We start from the raw sequence: 8,975 nt of genomic DNA on the forward strand, positions 1-8,975 counted from the left end.
CGAATAGAAATGACTGTTAGTTCAGAAGGATGTCTTTGAAATTTAGTGATGAGCAAAGCAAGACCGAGATCAAGACTTGCATGGTCTTGATCTTGGTCTTGTTCTTGCATACATAGTCTTGATCTTGGTCTTTCATGTTAAGTCTTGGTCTTGGTCTTGGTCTTGCGGCAAGACTCTTGCAAGTCTTGCTTGCTTGCTTATTATATTGTAATTCAAAATTGTGGACCCGTTGTTTTTCATTGTCACTTGAGACCCAGAAGATCTTCATCCAGAGAAATGGACCATATTTTCATGTAGTGTAATATACATATTCTAACGAAAGTACAACAACAGTGAAATATCTACAGTAAGCTGAAGATATTTAAATATTTTTATTGGATTTATAGAATTTTACTGATGGAAAACAAACTGAATTATTAATAATAATTGATAATAGACATAATTCGTCGCAAGAATTAAATTACATTACTGTTAAAAGCGCTTTAAGGTTTACATTTGCCCTTTAAATTAACATTTTCTCTATAAACAATTAACATTTTTAAGATTTACTGCTTTTCGAATAAGATCTTATGATTAATCGGATTGAAACTTCATTCAATTCAACATGGTGGTCAGTAAATATGTGGAGCCGAATGGTAAATTATTCTGATCATTATGTTCTTAACTGATCTAGCAATTTCCAATGTTATAGAAAGATGTATCGTTTGACTTTCCAGCAACGCTTTGCTTCTGAATGAGCGGAACTCCAGATTTTTTTGGCCAGGAGCCTTGCAAGATCGCAAAAAATATTACGTAGAGGGTCAAGGGTTAGTTAGTTGTCCCGATTTAAACCCCTTTTATATTATACTTTAAGCTTGTTTAAAATAGTTAGTCTACGGGACGCTCGTTCGTAATGCGACAGGTTTTGTTGCAAAAAGTGGCCGCTTGTGTATCACAATAAAGTATCCGAAAATCTAGATCTCCTCAAACAACTTATGTATTGAAGCAGAAGGTTCCTACTTTTAATAAAATTACGGTATAGTTGTAAGTTTTTTGTCTACATAGTTATTTGTTCTATAAATCATTTATATCTAGACAACAAAGAATAATATGTACCTAAACATTTCTTGCATTTACAATTGCTTATTTTAGTTGCCTTATTCAAAAGAGATTCAGACATTTCTAAAGAAACTATAGAGCGTTATTAATTTGGTGCGTCAGCAACAAACTGCGAGCATTTATTCTAAAAGCCGTAGAAGCGTCTCATACTTATTCCACAATGTCTTTATTCCACAAAAATCTTAGCCCTTATTGGGTCTCGTAACCGAAAAGTTTGTTGGTAAAAATATGGAATTATAGGTAGGTACTGCATATTTTGCACTGGTCCAGATAGTTTATTGTTATTATTAAATTATATGAAAACAAAAACAAATCAGCCAAAGTTTAAGCAAATAATATAGATATGTAGAAGTAATTTATAAAGTTCTGTGTATTCTGTTCTTCTAGAATTAGTGCGATTGCGTTCATTATCTCCACTGATTTAAAATTGCGAATTAAGCTCCGGCCAACTTGGTTCCCACAAGCCTCAAAAATGTCTTGGGAAAGCCGTTCTGGTACAGTACGGCAAAAACGCGTCCCGAGAGTTTAAAATGTCCGAAACGACTGCGATTACAGCCGATTTGTTTGTTTTACATTTAATTGAGAATTTTAATCATCGCGTCAGCCGGCCAACAGGACATTTGCTGGGTTCAGATTGAGCTTGAATCGAATGGTTTGGAGGTTTGCGGAATAGCTCACAGTTTGGTAAAAAGTTGCTTCATTAACTGGTCCTATAACGTAACAGCATGATACGAAATCGCAGGTCACATCAATTGAATGTTGCAAGTAACAATCAGATATGACAAATGTGAAGTTTAAATATTCGAAGAACAACGTTTATTAAATATTAGACCATGTATACAATAAACTTATAATAGCGCAATTATTATTAGTCATTTATTAATAACTTAACTACTATAAACAGTCACTGTTTATAGTAGATTTAATAGTACAATTTTAGGGCTAAAATCACCGAAGTAGCCGAACCATCATTATTGAATGTTTGCATTCATACAAGGAAATGTAAATCTCATGTTTAAGTGAATCAACTTTCATAGCGTTAGAGAAGCGGTAACAAAAATTTGGGTTAAGGAATAAGTTTCGTGGATGATATGATTTCTAGACCCAAATTTGACTTTGCCCTGATGACTTATTTTAAAATATTGCCTAGTTTGATTGGCATGTGAAGATATCAGTTGAACGTGCGGACACAAATCTCTTTTTTAACAGTTTTATATGAAACTGGAAGTGGCCATGCTGAGCTTAGCCAGATGTTTTTCTGCAAGCCCAATTAAATCATGTTAGAATCACCTTATGTATTTAGTTCAAGGTTTAATTTTAAATATCATCATGTTATTATGCGTATATTAAAGACTTTGATGCACGCGGTTCGCTTTTCTATCATACCTTTTGACATGATGATAAATACCATCAGCTCACATCTGCAATAAACAAAATTTTTTGAAGTTTTGCTAAAATAACCGACTCTATCATTTATTTTGACAGTGACCTTATCGTTTTTACGCGTGGTCTTATGTGTTTGCATAAAAATATAGTTTTTGGCGATATAAACGACCGGTAGTTAACAACAGTCAGTAACGATAATCACTTCATCTTAAGTTATTAGAAAAATACATGGTATTTTTACGGCACTGAGACTTCTTGCAATCTCGAAAATACCAACTTGGTGGCGAATTAGATTAACTTGAGAAATAAATCAAATGTATCAAGCTGATATATTTTACAATTAATACTGTAATTTTAGAGATCTGCATAATCTATTATTTAATCAAATGACTGAATTGAAAATATTTGTATTTTCGGTTGAAACATCGTCAATTATGCAGTTCTACCGAAGAGTGTAGAATGATATTATTAAATTGACAGTGAGATTTCGGAAAAAAATCGAAACTAAATTGCCCATAAATCAATATACTCCGACATGACGCACTGTATAAACAAGTTTTTAACTAACTTATGAAGAGAATATTGTAAACGGAAAGCATTTACATTATACAAACCTCAAGTGTATTTAAAATAATTCAAGCTAAAGACGAAAACATTGAAATCTGCGAATCGCATCAATTCCAACGAACATCTCTGGTGCAATCTCGCATACATTTGCGTCCTGGCCCAGGCGGCGATCTTGTCTCTCGTCATTGCCGATCTGAAATCCCACTGACCTTTATAGGCCTAAGACGAGTTGCGAATAATCAGGCCACTAAAACAAGACAATTGAAATGCGAACTTCGACAGAAATACGAAATTTTTACTGACAATTTAATTTTCTGCAAATCCTCAAAGTCGTTGTTAACCTAGAAGTAAATATTCATTTTTTCTATGTCGCTAGTTTGCTAGAAGATGGTGCATAGAATTAGAAACTCACAAACAAAAATGACACATGTCGAGGCAAATTCTGTTCTATAATGCTACTAACGGTGCAGGCCATTTACATACAGGACTACATATTAAATGTCTTCAAGAATGTTTTCCACATAACATTTTTATAATCCAAACCTTCGATAACTCCTTTCCTATGAACAAATTGCCACAATGTGTGCGCGGACTGTATTACAACTTTTGACTCTGACCACACTTTTTTGAAGTACGCAAGTTTTTCACTTGCGTAGAAGTAGTTTCATGGTAAAATTTAAATAGGCATAGGCATAAGCATATGGCTTTCGGAACTCAGTTGGAAAAACCAAATTTGAGACATGGAATTCACTGCCACTGAAAGCAACAGAGCCACAGACCATCAGCACAATTATTTTTTTATTTGCCAATTAGTTTAACCGTTACTTGCGCTGATTTGAGAGAGACGTAAGTTGCGCTTCGAATCAAACACATCATTTCCAAATTAATACTTGATCTTTTGCGAATATGTAATTTTTCTGTAGAAATACTTTTTAACTGAGGAAAAATCATTTTCATACCCACACCACATTTTCAGAACAATGACGTTAAATGTAAATCACTCTGTATGTATCTGCTAATTAAACATTGAAATAAAGGCTGCCTATAAAAGTACAATTTAGAAAATATGCAAATGAAAGTAAATTACGTTTTCTACTACCTGATATAAAATTAAAAATAGGCGAAGTTCCTGTTAAAGAATTAACGGGGCATATTTAAAGAGAACAAAAAAAAATGTTTAAAAAATTGAAGGTGTTTCTTAGTCAGTTCTTTAAGAAGCTTTTGTAGCTGCGCTAATAAGCAAGATTTCGGAATAATTTAGTGATGCTTGGCAGATTCGCAGTTCACCTAAACATTATGAATTACGCAATCAAAGTTTGCTTAAATCAGCACAAATTTTATAATAAGAAGAATTACGTTTCAATCAATATTTGTTGAACAAACACATCGGTCACCGTGCATCCAGGCTGATATTTGTTGATAAATATGCCAAAGTTACATTTGCAAAGAACTTCTATTTCTGCTACTATAAACTTAAATTGGATTACAATGTCGAAACTGTATCAATCTTTTTTGATTGGGGAACTATAAATCAATCTAATCTTATATGTAATAGTCGCGAGAAACCGGCTTGTTTTTAATGCAGGCAAATTGATTCTATTGCGAAACTGAAAGTCGTCGAAAAAAGCGAAACCTGCTTAACTGAGCCAGCGATTACTGAAAGCAACACCATGAAACCCATTTTGAGTTTGATACACAGGAATAACCACTAACCAAGACAGGAAAACCTATATATTGGGTGATTTAAAATTAGCGTCACTCTTTTTTAGGGAATGTGTTGGAGATATTTCATAATCTCTGGTCTACCAAACACCGGTACAAATTGAGCACTAGTTAATTAAAATACGAGAGAAATTCCTTATTACGCGTCATCCTAACCTATTTGATTCCATTTCAATCTCACTTTCTTTGTTTATCTATGGTTACTTGAGCTTTTGATATTTAAGAACCAACAGTTGCTTACGTAATGTTATTGAGGCAGATTACCTTGAAAACATTGTTAGCGACCTTATGATCCAGCTTCTTGCATATATCTCAGTTTTTGACAAGAATTGATTTCTTAATTATATTTCCTGAACACGTGCAGACAACCAGTGGAATGACGCCAATTTTCAATCACTCGGTCTTTCTGCTTTTGTATAGTACATAATTATTGGTATCAAAACTTTTCATGTAGTGTTGTAGGGAAAAGGAAGCGGAGGTCTGTTTTGTCATGTAAGGCAAAGGGGATTCAATATAGTCCAGAGTTGGGGATTGTTTATCCATTTTCTCTATAAATATATCCGTCTTGCCGATATCTTTGTCATGTTTTTCCTTCGTATAGTACTTGGTTGCAAGGGCTGTGCAGTGGGTTTATAAAATACGAGTTTAAGGTGTTGTGCTGTGCAGATTATATTCTATCTAGAAGTTTTAAGCGAAATGGCCATCAAGTAAAAGATGCAAGGATGCTTTCTTAACGCTTTTAAAATGTGCGCATTTTACAATAAACTATTAGAGACAATTGTAGGTGCCTTGAAAACCACTAAACTAACATTTGATGCTATGACTTTTGGGGAACTGATGAGAGAGCTGATTTTCTAGTTCCAACAGAAAAAGAATGTGCTTTATTGCTTTTAATTTCACCTCTTACATTTGTAGATTTAAGCCTAAAGTCGTAGGTATCTATGCAATGCTAATAACAATACGCGGTTCGCAACCGCAAAGAAAAATAATCATGGCAAAATTATTATTTCAATTCATTTTAATATTATTTGTGTACTCTCTAACTACTCCTACGAAAGACCTCCAGAGATATACGATCCTGTGAGCTTTTAATCCTGCTGTATGTCGCCGGTACTTCTCAAATAATACCCGTTAAGTATGCCAATTCAAAATGCATCCGTTTCGAAAGAATTAATTTTTTGGAATATCACTAATTGCTATGGTTAGCTTTAGAAGCTCAGGTTTAATTTTTTGAATCGTCTCATTTTGTATCTTTAAGTGACAGGGAGAAATACGGCTTTGTCCAAATCCTAACATCCCAATTTTGATCCAAGTACCGAATTTTTAGATATAGAATCTGAAAATAAAAACTTTTATTTTTCATTAAAAATTTCATTGAAACCCGGTTCAAATTTGCGGAGAGACGCAAAGTAGTCAATCCATTTAAAATGAAAGAATTCGTAATTTGAACATATAAAATATTACGCTATGGAAGATGGGTCATTAATATGTCGAAAGTGAGTAAATATCAATTAATAACACCTACCAGCCTATTTAAATATTTTCTTAATGACACCGACCAGAAAAAGTTCCCATGGAATTGAAAGAATGAAATTGCAAGAATCTTTATTATCAAAAGAGATAACAATCTTTTCCTCGATCGGTGTTAATGGATTCATAAGCCTTATAGCGAGGCGTGGAAGGTGTCAAAAGCTGGTCCTTTGTTGGAGATGTTCGTTTTGTCTTTGCTTTTTTTCTTCTGGTGTGTGCTTTTATTAGTGATATGGGTACGCACTCGAGGACAACGCCTTTCATAGAAATAATTGAGGGTCACTTCTAAAAATGCTAACCGATAACTGATGCGAAATTTTAAGATTTGACCAAAAATGATAACCAAAAGTTTTTGAAAATTGTCACCAAAATTATTTTAAATGGGCAGAAAAGTAATTCAAAGATAAAAAAACTTACGCATAGAATTTGGTGTGTACGAATAAGAATATATTCCTTTCATAAATTTGCTCGCTAATACTTCCAGTTGCAACCAAATATGATCTCAAATGTAAAAGGAAATGAAAGAAAAAGGAGTCTTCTGAAAGCTTCCACAACATTTATTTGTTCAGCTGAAAGGTCATCAGCGTAAAATCTTTCTATGTGTGAGTGGCCCTGAAACAATAACATGAACTAATATAAAGTTTAAAATTTATGTGACGGAACCTAGGCTAATTTTCACCAAACTTCATATACAAATCATTTAGTAGCTAAACACTCGCGATTTTAAAATAAATATTGAACGAAATTTGTTTATTTGCTCAGTGTTTATTTAGGATATCATCGGATCAGTGCCATAAACCGAGTTTTTCCTTAGTTTTACACTCTTCAATCAATCATAACTCTCTCACCGGAAGGAGCTGTAAATTGTGTCGAATGTAAAACTGTTAAAAGCATTATATTACAAATAAATAAAATTAATTAAAAAATAAATTAATATAGGTTTTGTCTCGTCGTGGACGTAATGATTTTTAATGTGACCTAGTTTCATTTAGTGCCAAAACTAAATCATGTATTTGCAATGTTGGAAAATATTTTCTGTTAAATGCTGGTCAATGTTTTAACTGCCAGGATATCATTCTACGCCTTTAAAACAGCATGACTTTTGATTCCAATATTTGGTGTTTTAAATCTTTTACTATGTGTATGATCAAACTAGTTTTTCCTTAAAATTCGACATTTTTTTATTCATGTGTTTTGTAGATTTATAAGGGTATTTATTACAAATAATCATGATGTTGTGTGCTCAATCATGTGCTCCATCTTCGGTTACTTGACAGAAGTCTTTTGCTGAGATAGTAGAAAAGTAAACTTTGTTGGATAAAATTATGACAACTTTCAGCCAGCGATATTCCTTGTTAACAATAGAGTATTAGTAAAGATGCGAATTTATTCCTACTCATGCACTAAACAAAAAAATTGGCGCCGCAACAGTCAGACCAATCAGCAGCTTTTAAAACTCTCTTGAACGTGCGTTAAGTTAAAGTTTAATGTTAAGTTAAATAGCTACAAAAAGATATACAATTTCAAATCTAAGTTTTGGCATTCGTTTTGCAATTAAATAAAATTTGAAATTATTTGTATTTTATAGTAGAATATACAGTTGATATAATAATCCAGAAGATTCGTAAAAAAATTGAAAACTCAACCTCGACTTTGCTGATCAATTTTTTTTATTTTTGCTTGTATTTTTTGCACATTTAGTTCGGTTTAAGTTATTTGATTGTTCTGACTGTCCTTTATTTTATAGGGCGCCTTACAATTTGATTTTTAAAATTTCTTCAAGTGGCAAATGTATGTTCGCAAAGCTTTTCAGTTTAGTTTTTCCTGAAATTCACAACAGATAGATCTCAAACATGTAGTTACTTCATATTTAGAAAGCCCTGCATATAAAATATAATCTGCCCACAAATAAGTCCCATCGTATTATCAAAATGTTGAGAGAGTTCAATTGTAGTTGAATTTTGCATGAAGTTATTTTACTTTCTTCATCGTGAACCAATGTGTGATAAAAAATATACACTCATGCCTGCACTAAAACCTGTGCTTCTAGAAAACTGCGTTTTACTGTTCGTAGAGTAAATTTAGTTTTATAAATTAGGTGGCCGGTCCGAATTTTCCAGGCGTAGTTTCAAAATATGTATGCAAGGTGGTGCGAGCGTAGTCAACTTCAGTCCTTTAGAACTTCTATTCTGCAGAAATTGTAGCAAGTTCGTGCAAAAGAGCGATTTATTGGACTTGGAATAATTCATATCGTGAGTTAAACTAGTAAGCAGAAGTTTTGTTGTGAGTAATTGGACAGTGGAGGAGCAGACTTATATTATTTTTGAGAATGACTAACAGCGTAGAGAAAAATTGAAGGATACATTAAACCACATTAGGAATAGTCCGAAAGAGATAGAAGAACAAAAGAAAAGCTATGCGAAGCAAAAGAATAGCAGTTGAGAAATTGACACTTGCTGAAAAATATTTGCCGCAAATATTAAGAATATTAGTTCTTGGTGTGCATTGATGATAGCATGGAAGTGATTAGAAAACCCAATGATTTAAAAATTATTAAGCTGATGGAGGAGGACCAAGGCAAGTTAGAACTGTTGAATAAGTGGAAATAATTCTTGAAAGAGTATTAGAAAATCTAGGCACGAATAACAGAAAAATAGCGCGCCAAGAACGCG

At 33.2% G+C, this 8,975-nt stretch overlaps 1 long non-coding RNA gene across 1 annotated transcript; it reads right to left on the reverse strand.

The window, feature by feature from the left end:
* Nucleotides 1–3,082: 3,082 nt before the first annotated feature.
* On the reverse strand, nt 3,083–3,661 carry LOC125503968. The gene is made up of 2 exons (XR_007281199.1): nt 3,355–3,661; nt 3,083–3,298 (listed from the first exon to the last, which is right to left on the reverse strand). It is a non-coding gene; the product is annotated as an uncharacterized LOC125503968 (long non-coding RNA).
* Nucleotides 3,662–8,975: the final 5,314 nt, after the last annotated feature.

This window comes from Dendroctonus ponderosae, unplaced genomic scaffold (genome assembly GCF_020466585.1).
Source record: "Dendroctonus ponderosae isolate FM_Combo_2020 unplaced genomic scaffold, Dpon_F_20191213v2 Dpon_F_20191213_3, whole genome shotgun sequence".
In the NCBI taxonomy this organism is placed as follows: domain Eukaryota; kingdom Metazoa; phylum Arthropoda; class Insecta; order Coleoptera; family Curculionidae; genus Dendroctonus; species Dendroctonus ponderosae.